Here is a 6,720-nt window from a genome sequence, read left to right as displayed (position 1 = left end):
CACGCACCTCAGTCATGACTGTCACAGTAATCAAACTAGGCTGCACCTCTGAGTCTACAGCAAATTGAATTAATGGCATTGTGTTGTGTTTACTACCTGGGACTGTATAATAATTATACAATCCCACATAGAGACTAATATGTTTAGGCAGTTTGGTACAGTACAATTATATTGAGGTTACACTGTTCTGTGCCTTTTTGTTCTTTTGTCATGCAGTTCACACATTCAAACATTTGGCTGACCTCCTTGTTCACTTTTTTTTACTTTCATGATAAAAATGATAAAATGTATATGCAGGGTACAGTATTTGTACCAGTGATAAGAAAACATCTCCATATAATTTGTTACTTAATATCTTAAGCTAGCTTGCACCAAGAAAACATTATCATGTGTTAAAAGAGTGTAGCTATCAATTTGTATATAGTATAAATAAATGTTTTGGTATTGTTGTACATAATAGAAATAGGCAAGTGCCTGTTTGAGTCATTGATAATAAAACAGTGTAAGGTATACATGTATCTCATATTTTATTTCTGGGGACATAATCAGGGAGGGAGTCAAGTCCTTCTGCCAGCAACATTGAACCATTTGAATTTCATTGTGAAAATAGCGTCACAGCTACGAACTCAGAGTAAATGAAAACGTAAATACAGCCAAATTTGTAAGCTACGCCACCCAACTGATTTTAAAGTGCATGTAAAATACCAGCGAAAAGGAGAAGCCCCAAATGCAGAAAAGGCAGGAAAGTAGGTGCATTCGTGTGACAACACCGCGTTTTCCCTCAAGGCAAACACCTTGGTTTTAAGCATTAACCAACTAGTGAACGCTGAAGAATAAGCGGTTTTTTGGCGTGCTTCGCGCATTCAAGAAAACTCCACTGAACGCGTTGTTTTGAAACTGGAAAACACCAGTAAACAATGGAAAACAACCTGTTTAGCATGCGTTAACCGCCCGGTGAACACCAGGACAATGAGAGAAAACTCTCAAGTAAACTCCAGTTAACATGCTGTTTTGCGACTGGAAAACGCAGGTAAAACAACTGGAAACAATCTGTTATCACAGCATTAACCGCGCGGTGAACACCACGACAATGCGAGAAAACTCCAGTAAACACCAGTTAACACGCTGTTTTGTGACTGGAAAACGCCAGTAAAACAACGAAAACCAATCTGTTTTCAAAGTGTTAACCAGGCAGTAAACACCTGGAAAACGGCTTGTTTTCCGGCTTGTTTTCCTGTTGTTCACCCTGATGGAAAACTGTCGGATAATGGAACGAAAACTCGAGTTCACCAGCTGGAAAACAAACAGAAAACCTAGGATTTTACGATCGGAAAACGCAAGCAAATGTTCGAAAAAGGCCGCATTTTGCAATGTTCACCGATCGTTTTCCTAGCGGGTGAACGCTACTTTTCTTGCCGTGCCACGTATCAACATTGCCCAAATCGATTTCTGATAAAAATGTGTCCATGTGCGTCACATAAAGCATTGATCCCTCTCCAAAATCGTTCTTTGAACGTCGATATAAGTTTCCGCCATACTTTTTCTTACAGCGACTTGCAATGTTTGCCCCTTGGTGATCCCTTCACTTTTTGCATATAAACAGGGATCCAATTACTGGCAACTCATTTATTTCCTAGTGTATTAGATTTCTTTTTTTTATCTTTTAGGCGAATTTACCTTACAAAATAAAGATTGTGGAAATCATCAAAATATTGTCCACACATTAACCGCAAAGTTTAAGGCCTTATGGATTGCACAGTTCAAAGAGCCATACTTACCACAGTATATTTTTGGACTGTGCAGTGCATATGTGAAAGGTGATGACCCAAGGCGGTTTATTCCAGTCAAGGTATTCCATATTTCAAGTTATCCTCTAGTTGAGATTCCCAACCAATCCTGGGTGATTTGTTGAATGCAAATAGGCAGGAGGTGAATGGTTTTGTGATTCTTACATTTCCTGTTTGTGTTTTGCAAATACACAAAACTTGAATTAGACCATTTCGTGCTCTGTGACCTGCTCTGTGACATTGCTCATGCAATTGTACCTCAGTTTTAGGGTATTCCGGTTGAAGATTTTGTTGAGAGGATTTGATTTAGCAAAGTTATGAAAGTGTTGGTCCAAAATGTTTGTGATATTCTTTTAATTTTACAGTTTATACACTGACCATGGTGTGGGTTTATTATTTATAACTGCTGTTAGTTCCTCAGATGGCTCTAGACTTTTTTCTTTATTCAACCGTTTGTCTACTGTTAAGAGACTGACTAATACCACACTGATACCAATATTTATTAACCTTTGATGTTACACAATATACCCTTTGCATGACTGTTTCATGTGACCTTGTCATCATTAAAAAATGGTCATAGTACAATAGATGCCAGAAACGGAAAGAGTGTGATGAGATGAAGAATGTCAATTTTGAGGCCACTCACATTTAGGTTTCTTTAAGTATTATAGCAACTATTTCTAGCATTAGTAATGCTAACAGAATTCACCAGTTTAAAACATTTAAACCTACAATACTCGTCAAAAATCTTGAAACACATGTGGCTGTTTCCCCTTCCCCAATGTTGATTTGGGTATCACAGTGGTCTCAGTGCTTCAAAACACACGTGGCTCAACATTGGGGAGGGAGAGGGCACATTTCAGTTGGGAAAACAGTGTGAAGTAGAAATCTCAGGATTTTTCCCGAAAATTCGAGAGAAACGGTGTCTGTTTCAACGATTTGAGACGAGTATTGTATTTAGTCTGAAGAGAGGAAAGAATAACAGTTTCTGTTCAAGACGAATTTTTCGATCATTGATGGAATATACCTGCTTGGTTCGCGCACAGATGAGAAAGAGAAATTTAGGATGTCGGATTATTGTTCAGTTATATTTGAAAATGAAAGGAAAAGATAAAAATAAGGGAATTTAAAGCAATGTGTGACACATACAGGCAGTAATTAAGACACGCGGGAGAATGTGAGGTCGCTGGTGAAACTTCACTTTCTGAAGACATATATTCCAACTTTTGGAAAGGGGAAATATTACCTATTTACCTAAGCTAATTAGATGTTCTCAGCGCGATAAACGAGGGCATGTCTGTTGCTAAATGTTGTTGATGACAGGGAGACTCAGGGGATGAAGGTTAGGTCGCGGGTCTTCAATTTCTTCCATCAAGTACCCGAGGAACAGCAGAAGGCAGTCCTCTCAAGTGTTCCCAAGGGACATTCAACCCTGAAGAAGGCAGAGTTAGGAGACAAAGATAATAATAATATTGTAATAATAATTAAATTTGGCATCACTTAACTAGAGCAAATCTGATATTAATAGGATTTTTACTTATGATTAATTCCACGTTTTTGTGTCTTGATTTTTTCATTAGGTGCTGCAATTTTTTGATCAAGATTTTACGCCCACAACTTGTTCCTGTGGTCGTTCTGTCACCTTCAACGTGGCAGCAGCTATACAATTTGTTAACGAGCAAATTGGTTGTGACAATGTCCATGCAGGCATCAGTCCTTCTGCAATTCGTTATTATATTAAAGACCATTGTATTGGTTGTGTAGGGAACCAAGTGCGTTTCCGAAACGATGGAAAGAAGGTATATGCTGTCCATATCCAATGATCCTGGTTCCAGCCAAATGATGTTAAAGCCCTTGATGAAAGTGTGTTATAACTTAATGAAGTTTTGCTCTTTATCATGGAAACAATAAAATGAAAATCAGATTTGTCCAGGATTGACCCTAATTAGATTCATGCGGAATTCAAAAAGTGTCACAAAGTGTCCCCTTGCTCTTACACCCACTTTAAACATTACTCGTGTCTTGGAATACAGACAATTAACGTCATAAAGTGTCACCCAAGTTCTGCTCCTCTAGTAAGGATAATCAGCTTTAGTATTTACCCTAAGCTAAGAATAATGCTAACCTTTACCTGTACCTTATTGTTGGAAATATGTAGCAAATGCTTTAATAGACTTAAAGGGACACCTAGTGTTGGATGTCAAAATTAGGCTTGCATATAATTAGGTTCATTCCTGGAGATAACTGATGAAAATGTGATTTTTAGTAACAATGTTGCTTACTATGGTTCAAGTAAAGGCAATTTGGAGTAACTTGTATGTTACTCCCAAGTATCCAATGTTAGGGTTTTGGATGTGACAACTCAATTGCTTAATATCTTGAAGAACTACAGAGCCTAAATTATGAGGTTTACATGCTTGTATATCTGTGAAGAATTGGCAATGTATCCTACTGTGATTAGACATATGTATTTTTGATCCAATGAGCCAATATCAAAGATACCATAATACTCTTTATACTCTCCAGTTTCTCTTGGGACCTACAATTGTACAATGATTCTTATGCAAAATTCTGGGGGGACAAACAAAGAGTATTATGGTATTTTTTATATTGGCTAATGCATAAAAATGTGCAGGACTTCAGGGTAGGACTAACATGAAAGAATCTCCTTTACCACGACATGTTTTTGAACAATGCAATGGAGTAAAATTGGACTTAAGTGATACTAATCCGATATCAAGATGCGCCTTCCATTTTTTAACAGAACTGGGGAAATGAAGTAAAGGGCACGGGAGAAAGGGAAATGGTAAGAAACATTTATCAGTCTACTTTAGGTTGTCACCATATACCCATTGCCATAAATGATATCACACTTATGCAGGTCTTCTTTCAAGTAACATCCTGAAGTGGAACGTTTCAATTTCCATTGCAGTTGTCAATGTTGTGGTTGATGAACAGACAGCTGAAAAACAGGGAAAGGTCAGTGATGCACAGATTACACATGAAGGTAAACTGACTGGATATGAGCAGGTGCCAACACCCTCTGATACCCAAGGTAATTTTTAGCGATATATTTTGTGAATGAAAGAAGTGTTTGTGAAATTTGGTCGTGAACTGAAATCAAGAAATGATCGATCCTCACACTTGCTGTACCTTACAGAGGTCATGGGTTCAAATCTCATTATCATTATATACCCATTGCCATAAGTGACTTCAAACCCATGCAGGCCTTCTTTCAAGTAACATCCTGAAGTGGAACTTTTCAATTTCCATTTCAGTTGTCAATGTTGTCAATGTTGATGAACAGACAGCTGAAAAACAGGGAAAGGTCAGTGATGCACAGATTACACATGAACGTAAACTGACTGGAGATGAGCAGGTGCCAGCACCCTCTGATACCAAGGTAATTTTTAGCAATATATTTTGTGAATGAAAGAAGTGTTTGTGAAATTTGGTCATGAACTGAAATCAAGAAATGACCGATCCTCACACTTACTGTACCTCACAGAGGTCATGGGTTCAAATCCCATCATCATTATATACCCATTGCCATAAGTGACTTCAAACCCATGCAGGTCTTCTTTCAAGTAACATCCTGAAGTGGAACGTTTCAATTTCCATTTCAGTTGTCAATGTTGTCAATGTTGATGAACAGACAGCTGAAAACCAGGGAAAGGTCAGTGATGCACAGATTACACATGAACGTAAACTGACCCATGGCTGACCGGGATGCTACCATTCCCGTTCAAAAAAACTGCGGGATATGCAAAAGTGAAGGATCTGCTTGAAAATGTGAAAAATAGACCAAAGGTAAAGGTGATGTCGGTCCATGTTGACAATTGTTGTCAATCACGAAAGCAGATCCAAGAAGTAATGGGTGACATGTCAGTGAAACTTGATTTGTTTCACGCTGTACAGCATGTAACTAGTGTAGTTCCAAAAGGAATGGAATTTTAGAAGACTTTCTGCAAAGAACTTTCTTTGGTGTTTCAACAAGACGGGGATTTGGGAGATAGTCGTGTGTTAAAAACTCCCATCCCGTCGATTATGACCAGGAATCTGGATTCCTTTTCTAAACGCTGGCAAACAGTCCTGGCTAACAGAGAATTAAAATCTCTAATTAATAAAATAAAAAAATTAAGGTGTCACATCACCAATGGCTGTCTCTCTAGAATAGAACCAGGCACAGGAACGGCGGGACACGAGAGAATTCATCGAACTTTAAACAAATCTCTCCTATGTGGGACATCAATTGTTGGTCCTGAACTTGCAATTGCCATATTAACCGTGCTTTTTTATGGTCTAAACTGAAACGAAAAAGAGAAAACTATCAAAAAAACTTCAACTTTTATCAAACTTCAACTTCAAAGACTATCGCGTAGTGCCCCATGTTCCGCTTGATATGCACAAATCTGAAAATCAGGAAACGGTTACAACTGAGAGTGACAGTGCGTTTAATAATTCAATGAACAACAACGCTGTCGAGGATGCAAACGAGATCTCCGTGTCAGTGTCCATGGACAACGAAAATGATAATATGATGATTATGGCCGATGACATAAAACATCTTACCGATTCTATAACAAAGAGAATAATTCACACAAGCAATCAAAGTTATAGGGTGCTTGAAGAAATTAGTAACTCTATCAAGGACAAATCAGTAAATTTTTTTGATTTGCCTTTCATGCAATTAGATACGCAGAGTACATTAACCAGTGATAACATGAGGTCCCCCAAAATAATCATTGCAGCAATCTCACAAGAAACCTTGCGTCGTTTGGACTGACTGTTGATCCCGTTTTAGGTGATGGTGGCTGTGTGTTTAGCAGTATTGTCAGGCAATTGCAGAGACTCCCACAGTTTATAAAGGAGGAGGCATCTCTAATGGCACACCGTATTTCTTTGGGGCTAGGAGGGTGTGAAAAGGAAGATG

This window comes from Montipora capricornis, chromosome 6, assembly GCF_036669925.1.
Source record: "Montipora capricornis isolate CH-2021 chromosome 6, ASM3666992v2, whole genome shotgun sequence".
Lineage (NCBI taxonomy): Eukaryota > Metazoa > Cnidaria > Anthozoa > Scleractinia > Acroporidae > Montipora > Montipora capricornis.
Note: the sequence above shows the minus strand (reverse complement) of the source record.